The sequence below is a fragment of the Meleagris gallopavo genome, chromosome 8 (assembly GCF_905368555.1).
Source record: "Meleagris gallopavo chromosome 8, MGAL_WU_HG_1.1, whole genome shotgun sequence".
NCBI classification, from domain to species: domain Eukaryota; kingdom Metazoa; phylum Chordata; class Aves; order Galliformes; family Phasianidae; genus Meleagris; species Meleagris gallopavo.
This window is the reverse complement of record NC_139411.1, coordinates 34,718,426-34,744,332: the sequence shown is the minus strand read 5'-3', so window position 1 is coordinate 34,744,332 and position 25,907 is coordinate 34,718,426. Positions and strand designations below refer to the sequence as shown.

The window sequence follows — 25,907 nt, the reverse complement described above, 5'->3', positions numbered from 1 at the left end:
TGGAGCGGAAGAGGACGTCGTGTGGTTGATGATGAATTCCACCACAGCCGACTGCGTCTGCAGTTCATGCAGGCAGCTCTTCCGCTGGCACAGGCAGACTTGTTCTCCTGTGATCTGTAGAAAAGGCAGGTTTTAGGAGTCATTTCTCCAAGATCGTTTCCCCAGGTCTGCATTGTTGCAGCCAAAAACTGTCAAATTGGGCACTGGAGACTTCCACAGTGGGCAATCAGCGATGCCACTGAAGAAGTTCCCCTGGCTGATCAAGGACACCCAGTCCATCTAAACAAGAGAGCAGGAATGGTCATCTAGAAATTGTGGCTGTAGGGTTGGAGAACAGTCCAGGCTTCTACTCTGCTGTCAGCTACTCCTACAGGTTTTAACGGAGAAGAGCGCATTTGTAGAGGAAAAGGGAGGATTGCTTTTTTTAGTGGAGAACAGGTCTAGGCATTGTGTTGAAACAGAAAAAGAAGTTTACCTTAAGAGGTTGGAGCCCACACAATGGCTAAGTTCTGAGCATGCATGTTTGTGAGGAGCAGTTCCCGCTAGACGAGCCAAGTGTCTCATCAGGTACTCCAGTGTCCTGGAAAACAAGAGAGGCAAAACGTTCAGCACCAACCAGCATGAAGTGCTGCGATTCACAAAGCAAGCCTCAATTCATGCTGGTTTTTTGTTACTGCTACTGTCACTGAAGACGAAGTAGATCAACTTGACTAAGTGCCATGCTGCAGCACCAAGCCCCAGCATGCACCGCCGCAGCCATCAGCTGCACCAAGCGTGCCGCCGTGCCAGGAACTGACCCAATAAATTCACCCTGTGTAGCCTTCAAACCCCTTCAGCATACACAGGCATCGTGTTGCTAGCAGGAGATAAAGCCTGGAATGGCACGTTTGCCCTCTGAAGTGCAGCAGGGCTGAGCTCAGCAGGCTGGTGCAGCACTGACCTGTAGTGAGGAGCGGGCAGCTGCTGGATGACGTCCTGCATTCTGACCAGCCGCTCCTCATCTGTAGTGGCACAAACAGCACCTGGAATAGTGCAGAAAGGGACTGAGACACAAATCGGGCTAGAAAATCTGCCGCAGGGTCGGGAACCATGGGGACAGTGCACTGTTGGGCAGCACCGAGACATTTTTTAGGCCTCAAGAGGCCTCTGGGGAGCAAAGCGGCACACAGCTGGTGCCATCGAGGCCAAAGGGGTCCAAGCACTGGGCCGCTTTACAGCCTGGTGGGCAGCTCAGCTCCTCGCAGTGGGCGTTCATCTCCAAGTACACTCTGCTATAATCCCAGTCCCGTTCTATAAATAGTTGGGGGGAAAAAATAAAAAAAACAACCCCAACTGGGAATTCTCGCAAGCATTGTGTATATGGAAATAACCACCTTCTGGGACCACCAAAGTCTCCAAGAGGCCCAGGGAAGAGGTAAGGAAAGACGTTGCCTTGTGCTTACTGAGAACTCGTCGTACAGTGGTTGGTCAGCAGAGGGTTCGGGAGCTCCCTGAAGTACATTTTGCAGAGGGAGCTCACGCTGTGAGTGTCGCGGACAGTCAGCTCAGGAACCTGCTCAGACTCAAATTCATGGCTGGAGAGAAGGACACAAAAACGGGCAGAGCAGAGGGGGTTGAGAAAGAGGAAAACAAGTCAGAAGCCACACCAAATACAATCAAGAATCGGAAGGGCTTCCTGGTTTTACAGGAGAAAACAAACACTCGGTCAGCAGCACCACGGGAGCCATGCCAGATGGGATGTCTCCAAAAGGAGACCTTTTTTTTTTTGCTAAGGCGTTTTCCAGCAGGCCTCCTGAACGCCCGCAACAGGGCACGTGCCCCTGCTGACAGCTGCATCAGTCGCAGCGCTCTTACCGGAGTCTCTGGACGTTGGACGCGACACCGGACAGGCGGTATATCCCCTGCACCACGCCGTGCGCTCAATGAACTCTGCGCAGCTCTGGAGGACCTGGGGGACTAAAGAAGACGGGGCCAGCGGTTAGTTGAGCTCTGAGTTGAGTCCTGGTTCAGGCTGCGCTCCTGTCACAGCCCATCAGCTAAGCCCAGCCAGGCTGCTGCTCGGTTCTTCCTTAGAGGGGAAAGCTGTCAGAGACACCTCTGCAGGAGCTGGTGAGGAACTGGACGGAAAATGTGTTCTTTGCGTTCAAGAAATGCCAGGGCCTAGGAATCAGCCTGGAGAAAGTAATTCTGGGGAAGCCGGAGACGCTGCAAGTCCCATCAAGCTCCCACGGGAATGGAGGTGGGAAATCTCACGCCCGGAAAGAGCTGGGAAACTGATGCAGGACACTCTCTTTGGCCAAAAGGTTTCCTTTGTTTTCAGGCTAGTGTGGGATTGGCTTACAGGCTTTGCTTTAAGCAAATACAAATGTGCGTGTCCCTTAGGAGCATTTGTCTTTCAGCCATAATCTACTCAGTTTACCTTTCAGCCATTGACTCCCATTACCCTTTTCTCCACTGCTATCAACCTGCCCCTTGCTAGATACGATCTCCCTTTCATCTTTAGGTTCCCAACGAGGAAGACCTCAGCAATGGGCCGTCCTTACCATCACAACCAGAGCGGAGAAGATGCTCCCCCAGGTCACAGCCGAACACCCGTTCCTTCTCCACCTCTCGCTCCTTCGGCTTCTTTGGGCGGGCCTTCACCAAGGAACGAAGGAAGTGACGAGCTTGCTGCGTTTCTTTGGCACTGCACAACAAAAAGAAGAAACCAGGTCATTCTAGGTTTGGCTCAGTTGGATGAGGCCGAGCACAACACATTCTACAGAGCACGTCAAAATGGGAAGAACGTTACCACAGTACGTACAAAAACGGATTCTCCCCATCCCTGCAGGAGGAGCCCAAGGCCAGGCTGGAGGAGGCCCTGGACAGCGGGGTTCATCTCGCATTAAATGTGAAGCTTGGTTGGAAGCCAGCCTGAGGAAGGGGTTTGGAGCTTGATGAGCTTCAGCTCCTTCCACCCCAAGCCATTCTATGAGGATTTTTGGATTTCCCCAAGTCCAGTCACAAACACAGGAGGACTGGGCCAAATTCTGCGCGTTCCGATGGAGCTTAATGCACTCCTCTTGCTTAGCTTGCTAAAACTTGGGGATTAAGGATCCTCTTGAAAAGCCACATTCTGATCAAGCGTGCCACCAGCACAGCCAAACCTCGATCTGTCCACCAGGGGGCACTGGCTGTTCTCAGCCTCGTACTGACTGGCAGGAGAACTGCCTTTGCCTCCCTCCTTCTCACTGCCTAAAAGCACCAGCCATACGCCCCGTGGTTGCATGAAGGATCGTCAGCACAGAGGAAAACGTGGGGATGGATAAAGGGGGCTACTAAAGACGGAACACGCCCCAAAAAAGACTCCACTTTGCTTCCTGCACCATCAAATGTAACATCTGTACTGGCTTTGGCACCGAATTGATGAGACGCTCCGGAATTTCTCTTTAATGAGCTCCACACACTCCTAGGGAAAAATCCAACCTGTAATGAGAAGAAGAAGAAGAGAGGTGCAATACTGAAGGCAGCATTTCTTAGGCCTGAACTGGTAAAATGTAACATTTTCATCAGAACATGCCTGCGGGGCGTTCCCTAAGACTATCCAACAGAAAATGGCCTGCTTAAAAGTAATAATTATTCAACACTTGCAGCCAAATATCCATAAAACTGTGTATGGAGCAAGGAGAGGACAAGTATGCTATGCACCCCTAAATCTCAAGTGTGCCTGTAGGAAAAGACTTCATACAGAAGTTTTTTGTATTACGAACTGATTGATGCAGCTATATTATCTGAGTTAGCACAGCTATGAAATTCCTGCTTGCTGACTGACATGCAGCTGTGACCCCCACTCTGAGCTACCCAGCGTCCTGCAGCCAGCAGCAGCAACAAACATGCGGAGGGTCTGTTACCCTACCCCGGCTGAAGGCAGTGACTTCCTAAAAGACACTAACTTCACGTTCTGCTGGGTGCAAAACACAGATGCTCTCAGACACTGAAAAAACGTGTCTTAGCTGCTGTATTTCCAAAGGGTGGTTCAGTGGCCACGACCTGATGCATGTTGTGAAGGCTCTTGCTTCTAAATTGAATTGAGGAGGCAGTTTCCTACAAAGACCAACTTTAGCTCTGGCCCAAGCCCACGCAAAAAGGGAAAGTCCTCTGACACCGAACAGGGAAACCTTTTGTCCACGAGCCGCCTGTCCAGGCAGAGCAGCTCTAAGTGAGATTCCTGACTTGACCGAAGTGCGCTTAAGCCTGAAGCTTGTGCCTACCTGAAAGCCATGCTTGCCCCCAACCGGGGCTCAGTCCTTTGCTGGCATGCAATGATGCACCGTGTCTCCCACTGCAAGAGATTGAACATAATCCAGCTTCGCACGGCTGGGAGGAAAGAACAGCTCAAACCTGCATTTTTGCACTGCCAAATACTGTCGAGTGGGAGCAATTGCCCATTTGCAGCTCGTAAGGCATCTGCCATTGTAAAAACTGAACCTGGAGTTAGAAGGTCACTACGATTCACAACATAGAGAATACAGCTGTTCGTAGGAATTGGTTCTCAGAAGCAGCAAGTTTCTCTGCGAAAGGGAGAGCTCCAATTAATCCGAGGCTAAGTCAGCGGGGCTTCCTGAACAGATCTACACACTTCAATCAGGGGTCTGCTGTGCTCGAAAACCAGGCTACCACACGGGCTTTCTGTTTGTCAGAAGTTTTTTAAATGCCAAAAAAGCCGTATTTTAGAGCGGGCTGATCCTCCCTGCTCCACCCAGTGCGTCTGATTTGGAATCCCTCTTCTGGGCTTCAGCTACCAAACATCCTGATGTTCAGAGAATGTTCCCGGTGCGTCACGCCTATTGCTTTTCCATACCGAAAAAGGATCCCCTTTAACTGCTTACCTCAAAGGAGTGTTGTCGGTTGCCTGGGCAACATATCTCTTATTAACGTGAGCGCGAACAGGGGGAGTATTAGAGGGATCTCACGGACAGCAGGGGGTTCCCTTGGTCTCAGTCTAAACAGGACCCACAGGCCACGGTAAAAGGGTGAGGACAAATGAGGAGGATGTCGCTGAGGACCACATCAGCAGAGAAAGCTGCAGGAGATGCACTGGGGTCCTTATCCCGAGGCGTTTTTAACAAAAAACGAAGTCAAAAGAACATTTTGTTTCTCTTCCGGAGTGCACAGCGTGTCCGGGGCAATGAAAAAGTGCTCTCTCTCTGCCAGTAAGGGGGAAAAACCACAACCGAAAAGGGCTCTGGCGTTTTTAAACTTGCCACCTTGCACTACTGGCTTGCCAAAGAGGAGGTAAGAGTCTGCTCACTTCCTGTAACCGTTGCCAGAAGCCTAGCCGTGGGTGGACACAGGACCGGTCCACTGACCCAATCCTTGGCTCACTAGAAGCCCACCTGCCTTTAACTTGGTGAAGACGAGAAAACACTTTGTTTTTGGGTGACAAAATCCGGCAGGTGGGGAAAAATGCTTCTGCACGTTTATTAGGCCAGACCTGACTTGTCTACTACGACTTTTACGGCCCTCTCGATGCCCGTAGCAAGGAAGTAAGTTTTAGGGCGGGCTTTTCGTGACCCAATGGCCGCAAGGACTTCCTCCTTGAAAAGCTGGAGAGCACATCTGCGCTCACTCTGCTGGCTCAAGTCAGGGAACAAAGACCAATCAAGGCTTCATACTCTACTCCATCCGTGCCGGTAGCCCCCATGGCCGATTCGTGCAGCGATGCCATCACACAGGCACCACAAGCTGGAACTAAAAAAAAAACACACTTTTAATTTCTTGTTCACACCCCGATGGGGAGACTTCTTCAAAAACTACCCTCGTCCCCCACGGGCATAGGCAGGTGTTCTAGAAACAACACTTTGCTCAGCCATTCAAAGGGACGGGCCCTTTTAGGCAGCATTTTACCAAGGGCTCTCCCTCTGTAGCAGATGGGGCTCTGGCACAAAGAGCAGGTGCCTTGCTCGGAGCACTCCGAAGCGCAGCAGCAGGGCAGTGAGGGGTCAGCTGGGGGTGGATCTGCTCCCCAGCCCCCGGTCCCACCAGCCGCACCCTCCAACGCCGGCCGCAGCCTCGCACTGGATTTCCTCTGCTCGATCTCTGCTGTGCTCCCCCCAAGCTGTCGGCAGCCACTCACACAGCCGAAGCCGCATGCTTGTGTCCTGGGTCACGTCGTGGCTTGCACAAGCTGGGCTGGACTCTTTGCCCAAGGGTTGGTTTCCTTAAGCTGCTGGTCAACGCACACAGACAGCTCCTTCTGAGGGCTGAGCTGGAGGGGAAAATGGAAAAAACCCACACGGGACGGTGTCCCGTCAAAGTGGATGAGGCTGCTTACTAAACGCGGTGTGCTTAAACCACGTGGGGGACAAAAGCGTGGCACGTACCTGGCAAAGAATTTAGAACCAGGAGCAGTGCCTTGAACCCCCAGCCGTTCTTGTCACTTTGCTTGTTCTTCCGCGAGCGAAAGTGCACCAAGGGAGCAGGCAGGGGCGGGGAGAGAAGAGAGAAAGAGCCGGTCAGTGGGTTGCACAATTTAGCAAAGAAGAGAGGGGAAAAACATGAGACAAATGCCGCCTCTACACTGGCTTTTGGGATGCATGTACGGGTGAAAATTAGTCTGATGGTCAAGACCAAGAGGATGCACTACGGCTAGCCAGCCAGCAGTTTCACCCCTCATGCCCCCCCGTCTTCCCCGCTGTCTCAGCTTACCTACAAAATGCTGACAGCGGTTGTGAAAAGAAGGTATCAGTCGGTGCCAAGTGAACAAGCGGCTACTCACTCGAGTGAAGCGCTCCAATGAAGGATGCAGCCGCACTGCTCCTCCCCTCATTCCAGCCGCTTATGAATCACTGAGGGGCCACCGGGGCTCCGCCACGGCAGGGTGGGAGGCAAGACCACGAGTCACAGACCGGGAATATTCCAATGCGGCACCCCAACATTTACAGTCATGGGCGGTTGGTTCCTCTCGCCCCAATCCCGGAGAAAGCCGGCACGGGGTCGCCGTGACCAAAGCGCAGGCCCGGTGCTTGCTCCTGTGGGCCTCGTCCTGGCCTCAGTCGTCCCTCTGGGGGCCTTCTGCCCTGGGGAAGAGAAGCTTTTCCCAAAGCGCACTTGCAGTGCAGGGCCTATGTAAAATCCAACTGAGTCCTTTTTTCAGTTCAAGGGCGTTTCAGCATTGACCTATTGCACCTGAAGGAAATCAAAGAAGAGACGGGAAAAAGAAAACAGAAACTACCACCAGAGCTTTATAAAATTCTTTCCCAAGTGGATTTTGCCTTTTTTTCTTCCATGATGACCTATTTTTCCCTCCCTTTTTTTGCGGGGAAGCTGCCCCCTGCCTGGGGTTCGAAGACCGCATGAAACGTGGGACTAAGACCAACGCTTGCCGTAGGTACGGGGTGGCGTGCTTTGCCAGGGGTAGGGGTGGTAGAAAAGGGGCCCCGGCAGCCCCAAGCCAAGCCCCGATTCAGTCACTGTGGCCCAGCTGGTGAATCGCTCCAGAAGGATCCGAGGATTCAGGTGCATTCTGCTCTTTCTGCAAAGCCATCCTCTGAGGGCCCTGAGCTGCTGCTCATGCTGTCCAACCGGCTCCCGTTTACTGCGCCCGGGTTTAAAAAACACGCGCACATCCTCTGTGCAGCGTGGTCCAGGGATGAGGCACCAGAGAGTAAATAACAGAATCTACTGCTGCCCATCGCTCCTTTTCTCCCAAAACCGTGGGGAAAATACCGTGGGACAGAACGAAAGGGGGAAAAAGCACTTTGCTCGCACGCCTACAGCGGAAATTCAAACAGAATCACAGAATTGTAGGGGTTGGAAGGGACCTTAGGATCATCGAGACCAACCCCCCTGCAAAGAGGTTCCCTACACCGGGGTCGCAAGGTAGGCGGGACTTGAATATCTCCAGAGAAGGAGCTCCACAACCCCCGGGGGCGCCTTGTTCCAGTGTCCGTCCCGTCCCGTGAAGAAGTTCTTACGACATTCGTGGGGAAAACTTCCTATGCTGCAGCTTATGTCCATTTCCCCTCATCCTGTCTTCAATACCACTGAAAAGAGACTGGCCTCCCGCTTTGGCCACCACACCTCGATTTTAAAAACCTGGTCAGGTCCCCTCTCAGTCATCTTTTTCAAGGCGAACAGCCCCAGTTCACTTAGCCTTTCTTACAGGGGAGAGTCCAGGCCCTTCACCATCTTTGAGGCCCTCCGCTGAAACTCTTTCCAAGGTTTCCCTGTTTTTTTTGTACTGGGGAGCCCAGAACTGGACCCAGTACTCCAGATGAGGCCTTACCAGGGCAGAGTAGGGGGGAGGATTCCCCTTGGGAAAACAGCTACTGCAAGAAGAGCTTGGGGGGCAAACCCCCACCCGCAGAGCACAAGGCATCAGGTTCCGGGAAAGGTTGGCATGTGGATCAAATGCTGCTTCGCTCTCGGGAGCATTCAGCACGCCGCTTTGACAGGCACCGTGCAATGCCAAAGCTGGGCACCAAAGCCTCCCCAGCACCCCTGGCCAACGCTGCCGGGAAATGCACCACTGCAGCCCGCTGGCTCACGGAAACGGACGCTGGGGGGCTGCCTCAGTCTCAGGAGGGAAGGATTTTTTTCGAAATCATTTTGGGATGTCTCGTTTGGGTTCGAGGAGAAAAACACGCGTAATGCTCCGATGTTTTGGTTTCTGATAAGAAGAACTGCACAGAGCCAAGGCATTCTCGCAAGCTCTCAACGGAGAGGAAGGGAACAGGATTAAGAAGCTACGTAAAACTGGAAAAGGGTATTCCTACCGTTGGCATCAAGTGGAAGGGGGTTTTGAAAAGGGGCGGAGTTCATCTTGCTCTCTTCTACTGCCTGGGGGTGGCGGACATGGGGTTGGCGGGTGGTGGCGTGCTTGTTATCACTTGTCATGTAGAATCGTTTGTTATTTTATTTCATAATATATCTTTTCCTCTACCTCAGTAAACAGTTTTTATCTCACACCGGTTTCTACTTTTTCCACCCAACTCTCTCCCCATCCACGGGGGAGGGAAATGAGCGAAAGGCGTGCGGGCTGGCCCCGCTGTCTTCAACCACAACGGGCAGGGGCAATCCAGAAACCAGAAATGAAAACACAAACTCCCTGTTTCTGTGGTGTGGCCGCCCAAAGCTCGTGTGTCAGTGACCGAGAACTGTATCTGCGCTTTTTATCAGCGTCTCACTAACCACCAGCTCAGTGGAGCTGTCATCAGCCTGACACCACCAGCAGAAAATGACGTGCTAAACAGAGGCCCTTATCCCACGTGCCAAGCTGGGTGCGAGGAACAAAACCTCACGGGCAGGGCAAAGCGGGAGCGCATGGGCGGAAACGGAAGGGCTGAAGTCTAACTCTCCTACCAAAAGCGGGGGAGAGCTGAGTCAGCACCGTGGGAGGAGCTCCCACACAGCTTGGGCTTTCAGGCTGAGGTTTCCAAAGGCCCTGCCAGGATAACTCTCCTTTTTTTTGCAGGGGTTCGCAGCTGTTTGGATGCTGCTTCCACTGTCTCTGTCTTTGTAGAAAGCCCAGGTGACAAATGCCCTTTTTCTGGGGGAACCTTCCAGGTTCCATGGTTACGACTGAAAAAAAAAAAAAAATGAAATGCATGCAAACCTATAAATTTCTCTCTCTTGTTGTTTTGCCAGCAACATCAAGTAAAATTACACGTCCCCGCACCTGGGTGAAAATTCATCCAAGCCTAAGTTCCCACAGCTTCATCTCAGTGCCGAAAGGAACACATCGAACGTTTAGAAGACTCTCTGTGCAGAAAAAAAAGTGAGGGTGACATGTATTCTCTTCAGTCATTTAAAATTAATTTAGAATCCAAAGGTAAATCTTCAAGAGTGCTTTAAGGCTATGAAAGGAAATTGTGATGAACTATTTTCCCTCTAAAAAATCCTTGCTGAAACCTTCCCCCTTTAAAAAAGGAAGCTTCTGGGGCCCTGCTTGGCAGCTCAGAGAAATCTGCACCACAAAGTGCGGCACGTTCTTTTGCTACAGGCCCTCGTCCTCTAATTAGGTCAGATTCACTCCCGATACATGGCAGAACGCCGTTCGGGTTCTGTGAGGTAGGAACCACTGCTGGGACGTCCCAAGTCCCGTTCCCCGCCATTTCCAGCACTGGGGGGGAAAGAAAAGAGCAACTGACTTCACCTACCCCGACGTCTGCAAGGCCTTCGACGCGGTTCACGCACAGGGAGAAGATGGGGGAGAGCTCTGGGGGCTGAGAAATTGAGATGCTGCTTTAAAACAACAGACTTACTGGGCACAAGACATGAAAGACAAGGTAAGGTTAAAAAACCTCCCATCCCATGGATGTGGAACAGCTGCCTGCTCACCCAGCAAAGATCACCAGCAGAGCCTTTCATAGAAACCAAGAATTTGCAAGGCTGGAAAGATCTCCAGTTTCCAGTCCAACCACCCACCTACCACCACCATTTCCCCCTGAGCCACGTCGCTTGGTACACACCCAATGCCCTTGAACACCGCAGGGACAGTAACAATATCACCCCTGGGCAGCCCTTTTCGGTCTGACCGTCCTGTGGAGACGTTTTTTTCACATCCAACCTGAATCTCCCGCGTGCCACTTGAGGCCTTCCCTCCATCTATCATATTACACGGGGAGAAGAGGACGACCCCACCTCAACTAAACCTTCTTCAGCTAACTGCGAGGGTGAAAAGGGGCCTTCCCTGGCCTCCTCTTCTCCGACTAAATAACCCGTTCCTCAGCCGCCCCCTAAGATGGTGCTCTGGACCTCTCAAGCTTCCCCTCCTCTCTGGACAATTTCAGGGTTTCAAGTCCTTCATGCAGTGAGGGACCCGGGACTGAGCCAGTATCGAGGTGGGATAAAGGGCTGGCCGGCGGATGATTTGCCCTGCTCTGCTGGCTCCAGCCCTTTGCACTGCATTCCAATTCAACCCTTCCTTCCAGGGGGAGCTTCATCCTCAGTTACGGCTGAAGTCAAGGTAAACAACAGAAAGAACCAATGTGCAACGGAAAAGAAGTCTCAAAGCCAACAAGGCCAACTCTCGACCTTGGGCACGCTCCCAACCAAGAGCCAGGCCGGGGCCAACTGGGCTCATCTGAGCGCGCCAGAGGGACCAGATCACAAAGCATCCATTTCAACTGCGCTCCAGTAGGGAAAAAACCCCCAATTAACACCAGGCGAGAATGATCATTGAAACTGCACAATGGTCTGTCCTTCATTAAAAAACCCCGGATTTGTAATCCAAAAAGGAAAAGCGGGAGTTTGTAACGATGGAAGAGGTTCTGGTCCTGAGCCTATCTCTACCCCAACTTCCCTTGCCTATCCCCTACCCCAATCCTGGATGTGCGCACACCTTAAACTCAGCCCCAAATCCATAGGACTCTTTCACAGGACTCCGTCAAAAAGGATGTCACGCTTGTTCCACACACTCAAACTGACCGAGCGTGCTGTCACAGTACTTAAAACCACCAGAAAAACGTCCCAAACCCCGAGCATGCACTTTCCCCCCGTGTTACTGGAGCCCACAGCTCACCTTCACACCCCGTGGGGTTTTGGTGTTTTCAGGATGCCGCCTCGCTACAGCTCCGTGGTGCCCCACCAGGCCTGCGGACCCCTTTCTCTGCAAACCCGTCTGAGGCATTGGTTCTAAGGTTCACCCCCCCACCCTCCGAGCAAAAGCAAGCCTAAGAAGGGAGCAAAGCGCACCGGATTTGACCTGGCCTGGTCCCCAAGCCTCGTCCTGCCAGAAAATACCCGCTAAGTAGACTCATCCCCAAGCGGTGGACATCAGCACGTGCTCCTTCTGCAAACGCCCATCCCCCCAGCAAGGATCAAAAGCACTGGGACAGCTGAAACAAAATGCCGCGCAAGTTTCCTGTTGCCTGATCATGAAAAAAATCTACCCCCCGAGCAACAGAAAAGTGAGACAAACAGCAGAAAACAACCAACCTGCAGAACCAGCTCCTTTGGGGTCGGTCAGATTTCGTTTGGCTCCTTCCAAGGCCCAGGCCAAGCCTGCTGAGCTGCTCCTCCTTTGCGCAGGGCGAGCGGTGCGATGCGATGCGGGGCTGTGCACAGCGGGCCTTTCCCTTGATTTTCTCTCTCCATCTTCCATTGCAAAAGCATCTCCAACCTTTCCTTGCAAAACAATCCCTAGTAAAAAAAAAACAGGCCACCTAGCTTTTAAACATTTCCTTCTTTGTACAACCTGATGCTTTAAAGAGAAGCTCACCTAACCAATCACCTTTCTGACAAGCTCAACCTGCAGGGAAAAGTTTGTCTGTGTCTGCAGATTTGCATACATTTCCAGGTGCAAGAGTCAGCCCAGTTCTCAGCACAGCTTTACAAAGAAGAAATCCCAGGTGAGGGACTAGAAATTCCAGAGGTGGGCTTGAGCAACGCCGTTTTTTCCTTGAGGGATAACAGAGAAGCAGACAACCCCGTGTGTAGTGCTTAAAAAACTTATCCTTGGTTTCAAGGTGGGCATCTCACCCCTCCTCCCAAATCGGCACCCAAAAGCCTTCGTTGGTGACACTCCTAAGCCTTTGTGGAGCAGTTCATATTTGAGAAGGCTAAAGGTAAACACTTTGTCCAGGTAAAATTTTGGCTCTAAAATCAATTTTGATAAGCGCTTTTTCGCATTGATTGTTTTGTTTTTTGGGAAAAAGGAGGATGCCAGCGGAAGGAACTCCCACTTCATTCCTAAAGCTCTCATTAGCTCCTGTAGCACTTGTGAAGTAAGGAGGCCCCCTTATCTGAGACTATATTTGCATAATCCATCTTAGGGGGTGTGCCCAGATGTGGTCCTTGGTGCAGAAAAGGGCACGGACCTTTTTTTGGAGATCCAGAGGACCAAGGGTAAACCTGCGGGGCCCCAAACCGGGCGGCTGCCAATGGCGGTGTCACTGCTCAATAGACGAGCCAAGAGCCCTGATATCATCCACCTGGTTTTCAAAAACCTTTGACGCAATGTCCCGTACATCCTTCTCTCCAAGTTGGAAAGATACGGATTTAATGGGTGGAGTTCGAGGCAAAAAAACCGGCCCGGGATCGAGTCCAGAGAGCGGGCTCAGTGGCTACGTCTGGATGGCGCTGGTGGCGAGTGGGGTCCCAAAGGGTTCCGGCGGGGGGGGGGATCTTCATGCCACAGGGCAGACCGGGAGGGGGACCCCGGGTTTGTGGAACCCACGGGGGACGGACCCAGCAGAGGGGCGGGGGGCCAGCCCCGAGGGGGAAAAGGGGTCCGCCCCGGTGTGAAAAGGGCCCCCCCCTGCCCCTTTCAGAAGGCCTCAGGAAGGGGGGCCTGGAAAATCCCGGCAAAAAACAGAAACCCCGGGGGCAAACCCCCCCAAAAACAAAAAACCAAAGGTCCCCTCCCCCAGGGGCAGGCTGGGGGCGGGGGGGTTTTACAGGGGAGCAAGGGAGGGAAAATGGTTAAGGATACCTTTAAAAGCAAGGGAAAAAAGGGGGGGAAAAAAAGGTTTAAGTAAGGAAATATTTTGGGGCAAGGGAAAAGTTTTTTAGGAGGGTAGGTGGGGCCCGGGGGTTTTTCCGTAATGGAAAGGGTGAACAGCTGGGGGGCTTTGGGCCCCGTCCCTTGGGGTGGCGGGCAGGGGGTGGGGCCCCCACCTGGGGTTTCAGGGGGTTTTGGCCCCTGGGCGGGGGGTTTGGGGAAAGGGCCCCGAGGTCCCTAACCGGGGGGTTCGTACTGGATTTTGGGTGGGGCGCCCGAATTTCGGGGGAGCCCGTCCCTTTTGGGAGTGGAAGGCTTGGGCACCGATCAGGTATGGGGCCGTTTCCCCGGGGGGGGGGGGGGGGGGTTTGGGGGGGGGGAAAAGGGGGCAAAAAATTTGGATTCCATCCAAGGGAGGCAATACCTGAAAACCGTGGGCCAGAACAAGGACAGGGGGCGGTTTCAAACACAGGGGGGGCCCCGTGCCAACAGCTCCCGGGGAAAAAAAGAAGCGGGGCCCCTTGCCAGGAGTTTTTTCCGGGTCCCCATTTTGGGGCAGGGGTTTTTCCCAAAGGGGGGCCCCCAAAAGGACAGCCGGCCTTTAAAAAAAGGGGGCGGGGGGGGAAGGGAAAAGGGGGGGGGGATGGGTGTCCGTAGGCGGGGGAAAACAAAACTCCCTTACAAGGGTATTTCTGGGTACCAAGGAGCGGGGCCCCTGAATTTCCCTTTGGGTTTTTTCCAAAACACAAAACTGCCCAAAAAAAGAAAGAGCCCCAAAGGCCCTGGGGGGGGTCCTTTCTTCCAGGTCCCCGGGTAAAAGCACTACCAACCCCGCCCCGGAATTTTGGCTGGAAAAAATAAAACCCCCGGGGCGCGAAATTTTAAACCCCCCTTCCTTAAAAAAATTTTCCCGCCCAAAAAAAACCCCCCAACCCCAAGGACGGGCCAGGGCCAGCCCCACGACCGAGTTAAAAAAAAACCCAAAAACGGAAACCCCGGGGGCTGCAAAACGTGGGAACAAAGGGGCGCAAAAAAATTTAAAAAGTGTTTAAAAAATCAGAAGGGGAAAGAATACGGGAAAGGAAAAGAGGGGTGGGGGAAAGGGAAAGGGAGGAACAAAGACCCCGGGAGGGGAAAAAAAAGGGAATAGGGGGCAGAGGGGACTGTTTTTTGGGTGGGAAAGGCTCAGAAAACCCCTTTGGGGGCCAGGGGGGAGATAGCAAAAGTCGAAAAAGGAAAAAGGCTTCAGAAAAAAGGAGAAAACCCGCAAGAAATTAAGGGGGGGCGGAAAGGGGCAAGCCCGCATTAAGTTTTAAACCCCCCCAGCAAACCCGGACCTTTGGGGGGGGGGGAACATTCCCGAAACAGATGGGGGGCAAAAAAAAAACACAAGCCCCAGAGAAAAAAACAGAAAACCCCCTCCCCCCAGGAAAAAGGGGAGTTTTAGGAGGGGGAAACAAAATGCACTTAAAACCGCTTAGGGCCCCCCAAAAAAAGGGCCAATAAACCCTAAAAAAAGGGAAAAAAAAAAAATTTAAAACCGAGCCATCCTCCCGGGGGTTAGGGGGGGTTTTTGGGGGCCAGTTTCAATGGGGGGGGGAAAGGTTTTCCCGGCTGACTGGGCCCATATGCCCCCCCCACAGGTTCCATAGTTCAGGCTCCTCCAAAGCCCCAAAACAGAAGGGAAAAAAAAAAGAAAAAAAGGGTGCCCACCAATTGGGTTTTCCCCCCTTTTAGGGGGGGGTTTTTTTAAACAAAAGGCAAAAAGGTGGTCCAATCTTGAAAGCTGTTAAGGAATAGTGAAGCAAAAATTTTGGGGGAAGGTTTAAAGAAATAAAAAAGAAGCCCAAAGAAAGGGGGGGAGGAACCCCGGGGGGAGTGGGGCCCCCAAGTGGAGGACCTAATAAGCGACCTTTTGGGGTTTTTTTTTTTTTGCATTTTGCGGTTTTCAATGCCTTTGAAAAAAATGGTTTGGATTTTAAACTGGAAAAAGGGGGGGAAAGGGGGTGGCAGGGGGGCAGGGGGGAGAATGGAAAAAAAGGGGGGCCTGGAAAAAGGTGGGGAAAAGCAAAAAAGGGGCAAGGGCCAAAGGGGGGAAAAGGGGGAAAGGCCCCGTCGGGCGCCTAAAAACAAACCGCCTGGGAGGATGGTCCTTTTGCCCGGGGGTTCAGCTGTCATTCCTGCCCCCAAGGGGGGGCCTTTGGCCCGAGGGGGGAAAACCGGGAAAATTTTTGCCCTCCCCTCGGGGGGGGGGTGCGGGAAGGGGGGAGCCCCCGCTGGGAAACCCCCCGCGGCCCGGCGGAGGTGCACCGTGTGGGGCCCCCAGTCAAGCCGGGCAGTGAAATTTTTTCCTTCCCCCCGCCCCCCAGCCCCAGGTGCCCCACACTCCTTGCCACCCCCAAAAAGCCCGGGACCTTTACCCGGGGGTGACCCCCCTTTCCTTTTGCCCTGAGCCTTCCCCCTTTTCCCCCGGGGGCCGCCGCCCAAACAATTAAAAGGGATGCTGGAAGGGGGCTGCGGTGGCCGGGGAGGGCTCAACCCCGGCCCCGTAATTTCCAGCCAAAAAACCGGGGGAAAGGGGGTGAAAATCAGGGGATGAAAAAACCCCCAAACCCTTTGGGCCCCTTTAAAATGGCCATTTTTCTTTCTGCAGGGTTATTTTTTTCTTTAAAACCAGGGGAGAATGGGATTTTATTACTTTGTGGGAAAACGTTTGGCCCAAAAAAAAAAGAAAAATTTTTTTTTTTTTCCCTTTTTTGGGGCCCAAAAACCCCTTTTCTGTAAAAAAATCCCCCTGCCCCCCCCCGGGGCCCCTTTAAACTCTGGTAGACAAAAAAACGACGCAAAAAAGGGCCCCCCTTTTTGCCAAACTTTTAATTTTGTTCTGCTGCCACGTTGAATTTGATTTTGGGGTTTTTAGGAAACATGGCAAAAAAGGGGAAAAAAAAAAAAACCCTTTTTTTTTTTTACCTTTTTAAAACCAACCCGTCCCTCCGGGGGAAGCTCCCTAGTTTTTTTGTCTTTTCCCCCCCCCCCCTCCCTTTAAAACCCCCGGGTTTTTCCCCGCCAAAAACCCCCAAAAAGAGAAGGAGGGGATGGGGGGTGGGAAGTCCGAAAAATTTTTCCCCCGGGCCGGCCAACGGGAATGGGGGGAATGGGTGGCCGAAAAACGGAAAAGCGAAATTTTCCCCCCCGGTTTGGGGAAAGGGGGGGGCCAAGGGGGAACGGTTTCAAAGAAAAACCCGCCGCAGAAAGATCGGTGGGGTTTGGGAAAGGGTTTAAGGGTTGGAGGAAACCCCGCCCCGGGACAGCCCCCCCGAAGGGAAATGCCCCTAATTTGAAGGGGGTTTTCCCCAAAAGGGGGGGGGAAGGGGGACGAAGGGAGGATTTTTTAAAAAGGAGGGGATAAACCCCCCCCATGGAACCCCCGGGAAGGAGGTTGGGGACACTGCCCCTAAATCGCGGATAACCCTCGGCCCCCCTGAACGGAATTTTAGTGCAAAAGGACCCCGGGTTTTAAAAAATCCGGGAAAGGGGCGGAGCGGGGAGGGTGGCAGCGAGGGGAAAAAAAAAAGGGGGGGGAAGGGAGGAAGAAAAAGGGGGGGAACCGGGGGGGGATCCAAACCAAAAGGGACGTGGAGGGGGGTTTAACCCGCGTAAAAGAGGCCCTCGAACCCCCCCAAAATTTCTTTTGGGGCCCCAAAAAGGGGTGAGAGGCCCCGGCCGAGGGGGAAAAGGAGATCTTTCAAAAAAACATTGTCCCACCACACCGCCCGGGGAGCGTTTGGGGACGCGCCAGTAACTCCCCCGGAGTCCCCGCCTTTCCGGGCCCGTTTGCCAGCCCGAAAGGCCCCCCCAAGTCCCGGCTTTTGCTCCATTTTTCCGCGTACCCTCGTCTTCCACCCCGCTGCACGGGCCGGGGGGGCCCCCAGCCGTTTGGGTTTCCCCCGGGGTGGTCGGAGTTCCCCGCGGGAAAAAAAGACCCGGACAAACCCCGGGAAGGGAAAACCCAAAAGCGGACGGGGCGGAAAGGGCCGCGCACTGAAGGGCTTTTAAGCGAGAGGGTTTTTTGCCCAAACCCTTTTTAAGGCTACCGGAACAAAGGCTGGCCGTTGCAGCGACCGGCAACGCCACTTCCCCTACCCCGCATGCCCGGGCGCCAAAAACCCATCGGCGTTCCCCCGTTGGGACGGGGGGCACCGGGACCGCGGCCAAGCCCAGGTACCCGGGGCGGCGCCCCTTGGCCTCCCCCCTTTTTTCGTTTGGGGGGGGAAAACCATTTTTTTGGGGGGGGGGAGGGTGTTCGTCCCAAAAAACGAGAAAAAAAGCAAAGCCCCCCCCAGAAACCTTGTTGGGCCGTCGTAAAAAATAAAAAAAAAAAAGAACAAACCCCGATTTTTTCCTTTTTTTTTTTCACCGGGTGAGAAAAAGGGCCGCTCATTGAAGGGTGAAAAGAAGAAGAGGGTAGGAAGACGCAAAACGTTAAGTCAAAAAAACCTGAAAAAATCAAATTCCCCAAAAAAGAACGCTACAATTCCCTACCTGGCCAAAACCCCCCCGCCCCCCCCCCGGCCTTTAAATTCCACGGACGTTCGACACCGGCCCTTTTTCGGAGCCCGCCCAAACCGGCCGTTTTCTTTCGGGGCCGGGGCCGGTTGGGCCCTGGGGGAAAAAAGTTTAGGGAAAAGAAGGGAAAAAAAATCTAACCCCTCGACTTCTCAGAAAACATTTGGGAAAAAAAAATTTTCATAAACCCTTTTTTTTTTAGCACGGAGGAAGAAAAAGCCGAACAAGGGAATTCAGGAGCAAGGAGCTAACCCCCCGTTTTTGGGAAAACAATCCCGCCCAAAACCCCTTTGGAATTTTTTTAACCAGTAACTTTGTTCCGGCCAAAACCAAAAATTTTAAAAAAAAAGGGGTTTCGAGGGGTAAAAAAATCTTGTTCCCCAAAGAAAAAAAACCCCAAACCCCCCAAAACCGTAAGGAAACCGGGCACCCCGGAAAAATCATTTTTTCCCCAAACCCTGTAAGGGAAAAAAAGGAAAAAAAGAAATTATTTTTGTATCTTTAAGGCAATTCCATTTTACTTTAAAAAAAAGAAAAAGGGTTTTAAAAGCCGACCTTTCCCCAACCTGCTTTGGCGGGGGGAAACGCCTCCGTAACAAAGAACTCATCTGGGAAAAAGTCCCAGCCCAGCCCCAAAACCCTGCCGTGGACAGGCAGAACCTTTTTAAAAGAGGGAAAAAAGGGCAAAAAAAAAAGTTCTATTTTTTCCTTTGAAAACCCAAGGCCTCACCCGCCCCAGGAAACCCAGGCACGGGGAAGCCTTTTCAACAGCGGGGGAAGGGGGAATTTTTTTTAAATTTTTAATCCAATTTCCGTAAGAAACAAATTTTTCCAAAAAAAAAGAAAACTAAAGGGAAAGTATTCCCCTTCCAGAACCCGGGCTGTGGGAAAAAGGCGAGCTTTTTTTTTTTTTTTTTTTTTTTTTTTTTTTTTTTTTACACAGTGGGCCCTTTTACAAAATCCCCACGGCCCAACGCAGGGGTCCTTTGCGAAAAAACCACCCTCCGCTCTGTTTGGGGCCCAAACCCGAAATTTCCCCTCTTTAGTCCCCCAAGTTAAAAACGGTGGGGGCTGAATCCTGTTCTCGACAGGCGAAAAAAAAGCTTGCTAAAAACGTTTTTAAAAAGAAAAAGTTCCATAGTGTCCAAAAAGGAAAAAACCTAAAAAAGTTTCCCCCCAAACCAGTAGCTTTTTTCCAGATACGAAGGTTTTTTTCCCAAAAGGAAACGGATTTTTGGGTTTCTTATCGCAAAACGTGCCCACAAGGGGCCTCTCAAAAAAAGGCAAAAAAAGCGGCGGGTGCAACCTTTTAAAAAAAAGTTTTAAGGCCCAGCTTTTTCCTCCCTCCTTTTCTAAAGTTTCCCGTTCGAATTCGATTTTTTTAGAAAACTTTTTTGGGAAAAAAGCCCCCAAGAAAGGGCAGGGGAAATCCAGCATTTTCCAAAAAAAGCAAAATAAAAAATGACCCAAAGCTGCCTTTTTTATTGGGGCAGAATGAGGTTTTTACTTTGGGAAACTATTTTTTCTTTATCCAAATTTTTCCCCCCAAACCGATTTTTAGCAGAAAGGGTTTCTTGAGCGGGGAAATCAAAACTGGGATTTAAGATGCTTTGGAAGCTTTCTTTTTTTTTCTTTTCCCCCCCCCCCTTTTTCTTTTTGCCCCATGTTAAACCCGGGGGGAAAAGGGCACCTTTTTCCGCCCGACAAAAATTAGTCCTTTAAACAACAAATTTTGATTACCTGGGAAGCCTTTTAAAGAAAAAAGGAAAAAGGAAAAGGACCAGAAATTCATTTTTGAAAAAAGGCATGTTGCAATATTTTGTTTTTTTTTTTGGAATTAAATTTGAAATGCGGAGGTTAAAATTTCCCCAAGTGGCCCCCGTCTTTTGCTTGAAGCCCCCCCCTGTTAAACCAAAAGTTAAATTGCAATTTACAATTTAAAACCCCAAAAAAAAAACCCCGCTTCAAAGTTAATCTTGTTCAATTTCGTCAAATTTTTTGGGTTTTCTTTTCCCGCTTTTTGGTTTTTTTTTTAAGTTTAAAACTTTTTTTTTTTTATAAAAGGACTGTTTTCTTTTCAACCTTTTTTTTGGGTAAATAAGCAAACAAAAAAGAGAAATTACGGAAAAAACCAAAGGGGGTATTTTTGGTGAGTCAACACTGAACCCAAAGGATTTGTGGTTCTTTTCCCCAATTTTTCCCCCTGCCAAAAAAAGTAGTTTCCCATTTACCCCGGGTCTCCTTTCAAGGATGTGTTTCCTTTCTGGCCTGGGTGTTATGCCCACTTGTTTTTAGGTCTGTTCTCCAAAAATTTTTGGTTAATAGCACCCCAAATCCCTTTTTTTTTTAAAGAAAAATTATCCCAAAAATTTTTTTTTTGTAGAAAAGGTTGGGGGCAAACCCCCCCCCCCCGCCGGAAGGTTTGTTTCGGCCTCCTGGGGAAAATACTTTTTAATTTGGGCCTAAAAAGGCCACAGGTCCTGAAAATTTTTAAGGCCTGTCACCACACTTCATGAAAATTAAAAAAATTCAACAGGTAGAGGCCCCGGGACAGAAAAAAACCTCACGCTTTTTTTAGTGTAAAAAAGGTGTGAGGAAAAAAAAAACCAAACCACCCACCTTTTTCAGAAGATCATAGAATCCTAGGAATTTTTAAACCCCGGGAAATAGGGGGTTTAAAAAGTTGGACCAAGGGCAAAATGTTTACCCAATTACGCCTTTTTTTTTGTATGAAACAGAAAGGGGGAAACCCTTAAAAAGGACTTTAAAGCCTTTAAATAGTTTAAAAATTTCAAAATTAAAATTTTTCTTGGGGGGGCTGAAAAAGGAAAGAATCTTTTTTTGAAAAAGCCAGGAGGATGGAATGTTGTTTTGGGGGGAAACCCGTAAACGGGCCCCCGGGGCCCCTGGGGGGTTTTCCTTTTTATCTACAGGAGAACTATTTTTGGGGCCCCCCAGGCCTTTAAGGAGCCAAAAACCTTTAAATTAAAAAAAGGCCCAAAAAGGGAACAAGGAAAGGAATTTTTGAGGCCTGGGGTTTGGTTTAGCCCAAGGGGAAGGCTTTTGAACAAGCGTTTTCCCCCGTATCTGGGGCCATATAAAAAAGGGGGAAACATTTTTAATCGGGGTTTAGAAAAGGGGGGAAAGGTTTAAACAAAAAGGGAAAAAGGGGAAAAATTAAAAAAAGACATTTTGGGGGTAGGCTGGGAAAAGGGTTCAAGCTCCCAACTGGGAGCTAAGCAAGGGTATGTTTTTCCACCTCAAAAACCCCTTTTAGGAAAGAAAGGAACCTTTTAAATTGTGTACAGGAAAATTTTTTTGAAAATTTTTTGGTGGGGAAAAAAAGCCCCTTTTTAGCTGAGTGGGTTTTTGGGGGGCATCTTTATAAAATAAAACCCCCAAAAGGGTTTTAACCAAAAAAAAATTTTAGCCCTTTCCTTTTTGGTTTTCCATGCCCCTTTTTGTCATCAAAATTAATGGTCCCCTTTTTAGGCTGAGAAAAAAATTCTCCCGTTTTTTGCAATTGATTACCAACTAAGTTTTTTCCCAAAATTTAAGATTTTTCCCGAAAAAATTTTTTTTTTTTTTTTTATTAAAAATTTGTATCAAACATAAACTGAATAAAGGTTTTTACCCTAAAAAAAACTTTTGAAAAAAATTTTTTTTAAAAATTTTTCGATTCCTTTTACATCTTGTTATTGAAAGTTGGATTTTTGGGGGGAGTAATTTTTAATTTTTTTAAAACCCCAAACGCCCCGATCTTAAGGGTAATGGTTTAATAAACTCAACCCCTTTACAATTTTTAAAAGCAACTTTTTCTTAAAAAAAAGTTTTTTAAGTTGTTTGAGCAATTTCTTTCCCCCCCTCCAAAAAACCCTAAACTTAAACATTTTATGTTAAAACCCCAAAAACCCCTAAAAGTTTAGGCCCCCAAAAGATTTTGGGGAAGAAAAACTTATAACCCCCCTTTTTTACTCCCCCCCCCAGAACAACCGAAAAAGTCCCAGGCTCGGCTGCTCTAGGGGCCAAAACCCATCGACCCTATAACCCTCTCAAGCCCCAGTGGGCTTAGGGCTCTGGCCCGTTGCCCACTACCGAGATTCCTAAACTCCCCCCCCCCCTCCCCTCACACCTAATTTTCCAGTCTCCCCCTGCCCCGCTTATGGTCCTGGCCCTGACTCAGGTGTTTCCTCACTTTTTCAAATTTCACAAAAGGGGGTTTTTTCATTTAATTTTTTTAAAATTTCAAAATTGCTTGCTGGGTGATGCGGGTTGTGGGATTGTTTCTTTTAAAAAGAGTTTTAAAAACTTAATTTTTAAAAATTCAATGATTTTTGGTTATTTTTAAAGTCCCAAAAAACAAAAAAGATATAAAATTGTCCTAAAACATAAAGGGTTTTCCAAATGTTTTAAAAACTGTTTCAAATACAAAAAAATTAAAAAAAGTTTTAAAATTTTGGGATGTCAATGAGAAAAAGGGACAAAAAATTTTTAAAAAAACAAATTTTTTTTCTAAAAAAAAAGACCAAGGGAAAAAAAAAAAAATGTTCCCCCCATGTTTTTTCAAGGGCTAGGGGAAAGAAAAAAATATTTGACTTTTCCAAAAAGGCTTTTTTCAAAGAAATTTGGGAAAAACAAGGTTTCTTCAGTACTTTTTTAAAAAAAAAATTGAAAAAGCCAAAATAAAAAGAAAAAACAGAGCAAAATATTAGGGTTAAGTATTAAAAAATTCCTGGGAAAGAAAAGAAACCCTTCCTAGATGAAAGGGGGAAAATTTCCTCAAAATTTTAACCTGGTTTTCCTCCCCCAAATTTTTCTGGGTTTTTTTAAAGGGAAGGGGGTTCTGGAGAAAGGGTTTAAAATTTTGGAAAAACAAAAAAAAATTTTCCCCTCCAACACTTTTTAGTTAAGGTCCCTTTAATTCCTACTGGTCCACGTGCATGGATTCGAAGTACTAAATTTCCACTTTAGCCCTGCACAAAACTACAAGATAAATATCAATCCCCAAAGTATTCAAAACCTTTTTAAGTTTTGACCCAGTAAAAAACCCCTTTGACCGCTTTTTTAAAAAAAACGTTCCCGTTTTTTATTTCAGGGAAAAAAGTTTGTTGATAAAATTTTAATAAGGCATTTTTTCGGAATTTTTTTATCTTGGCTCCTACACGCCCCCTTTTTGGGGAGAAGAAAAGGTGGGGATGTCTCTTGTTTTTATTTTTTTTTTTCCCGAGCGTTTTTTCCCTTTTAAAGTAAGACACATTTGTAAAAACGAAGCTAGTTTTTGCATCGGCACTGTAAAATTTACAGGCACATCAATGCCTGTCGAGGTTTCTGTTTTTTCTCTTCAGGGAAAAAAATGTCTTTCATGTCTTCTGCAATTTGCAATAGGTACACTTTTTTAGATAACTGCTGGTTGCAGGGTATTTTTTCCACACCACAAAACCAGCAAATGGCAAAAATCAATTCCCATAAAAAGAAAGGGGTTCTTTTTTGTTAACCCAAAAATTTTTCTTTGTTCCCCATTCAGGTCATTTTTTTTCTGATTAAACTTTCAACTATTTTTTTTGTTTATAGAATTTGACCAAATATTTTTGTCTACGAAAGGTTTGAAACTATTTCTTTCCTGAGAAGAAGGCTTTTTCATTTTTCCCCGAATGAAAGGGTAGGGGGAGCCCCCTTTTTTCGAAAAGATGAGGGAAAATTTTAAAAAAAATATTTTTTCAAACCAAATGTTTTCCCACCCTTTTTTCCCCCTTAGAAAAAACCCCTTTCTTAATGGCCCCCCCATTCTGGTTTTATAGAAAAAATAATTTTTTAAGTGGTGTAAATTTTTTTTTTGGTTAAAAAAATTTTTTTAATACAGTTGAGTGAGTGGATTCACAGTGAAAAGGGGGCCTCAACCAAACAGGAAGGGAGGGGGATCACAAGAAACTGGGAGGGAAAAAACTGGAAAAGCCGACCCAAAAAAAAAGAAACAGGCCCCGTGACACAAGGGGGTTGGGAAACCCTTTTTCCAATGGCCTTAAGAAACCCGAGGAGAAAATTTCCCGGGGCCCGGGGGGCCGCCCCCTCCCTAATCATTTAATAACCCAAGGAAAAATTCCCCCCCCAAATCGTCCTTTTGGGGTTTTTTTCGGGGTAACCCCGACCCTTTATTTAACTTTACCGGAAAAATTTTGCTCATTGACACTTTTGATTTCCTTTTAAAGCCTAACCCCCGTTTAAAAAATTGTCCCAAAAAGGGGGTTTCTCATCTCCAAAATTCATGGTCCATGGGGTACTTCAAATTCTCCTTTTCCACGGGGATTTTTTTACCCCCCATTTTCCTTTCGTTTAACTAACCTTACTTCCTTTTTTCCACCCAATTTTTCCCAATCCCACAAAAAGGGTAAAGCGGAAGGGGAGAATTTCCTTTTTTTGGGAAAAAATTAACCAAGAAAATAAATCCAAAAAGGGTCTGGGATTAAAAACAACCTTCCACAAAATTTGGGGGAACTTTTTTCCGGGAAGAAATAAGCCAGTAAAAATTTCCCACAAAAGAACTATCATGACTTTGTTTAAAAAAACCCCATTTTAAAAAAAAATGGAAACTTTAAAAAACACGTTAAAATCTAAAACCAGGTTTTTAAAGGCAAAAAACCCCCTACCCTTTTTGGGAGACAGTAAAAAAATTTTTAAAAAACCTCAAAAATTAAAAAAAAAAAAACCTCAAAATAATCCAATTTAAAAGGTTTTTTTAATGGGGGAAAAGGGAAAACCCAATAACATTTGATTCAAAAAAAATATGGTTTTCACCTCCAAACGAACCATTCCCAAAAGGAAATTTTTTTTAAAAATTTTTAAATTGAAAAAGGGAAAAAGAAGGGAAAACCCCCCAAAAAACAGTAAACCCTAACACAAATTTGAGTAACAGCAAAATCGGGGAGCTTTTGGGATTTAAGGCTAGGGACAGGCAAAATTTCTGAGGTCACCCCTTAGTAAAACCAAAAAATAAAATACTCTTTTGACAACCCCGAAAAATTTAAAACCCGCTTTGTGGGAACAGCTTCAGTAAAAAAAGGTGTTTTGGTGCAATAAAACAAATTCAGGAGGTAAAAAACAAGTTTGTGAAAACAATGGTTGTTAAACAAAAAATAAAGAGGAAATTGAAACTTGGTTGGTTTTTTTTTTTGGCCCGGGACACCCGAATGTTTTGAACGGACGGTTTTTCCCCACAAAACAGGAATAGGGAGGGCATTTAAAAGGGGCAAAAACTGGGGTTAGAAAAATCCGCAAAATCTATGGCGGAAAAAAGGGGAAATGGGGGAAAAAATTTTCCTTTTTGAAAACACAGAAAAATTGAGAAAAAAAGTAGGACAGCGACCAAACTAAAAAAAATTTTGCCTCCACCCTCAGAAACCTGGGAACTTTAAATTGGGATATTCAAAAAAGCCTTTGGGCCCCGAAAAAAAACTCTACCGGGAAAAGTTCCTACTCTGGAAACATAAAAAAACTAAAGCAAGTAAGAGTTTAAAAGCAAAACGAAACAAAAGGAAAAAAAAAACGCTCACAAACCATTTTTTGATGAAAATCCGTTGACTTCCTCTTGTGGATTTTTTTTCAACCCCCTAATGTACAACCCCTTTCCAAAAAAAATCCCTTTCTCGGGGGTTTCTTAAAAGGGGTTTTAATAGTTTTAAAAGGCTTTTTTTTCCACTGAATTTTTCAAAAAATTAAAAAGGGAACAAAAAATACCCCCCAAACCCCCAAGAATCGCTTTTTTACTTCAGTTCTAGAGGGAAATTTTTTTTAACCGATATATATGGGAAAATTTTGGTTTGGGGCCCCAAAAAAAATAGCCCGGTTTTAAAAGGTTTTTTTCTAGGTTCTTTTTTAACTGAAAATTGGGTTTTTCAAAAAAAGGGGAACAGACAAAGTGAAA

The 25,907-nt window shown here is 48.2% G+C and overlaps 1 protein-coding gene and 1 pseudogene across 4 annotated transcripts in view; both read right to left on the bottom strand.

Annotated features, from left to right (window-relative positions):
• ALDH18A1 (aldehyde dehydrogenase 18 family member A1) overlaps positions 1–25,907 on the bottom strand; it is a 77,778-nt gene that overhangs the window by 29,437 nt on the left and 22,434 nt on the right. The gene's annotated exons all lie outside the window — the stretch shown is intronic.
• Positions 1,439–9,305, bottom strand: LOC146543911 (rho GTPase-activating protein 32-like; annotated as a pseudogene).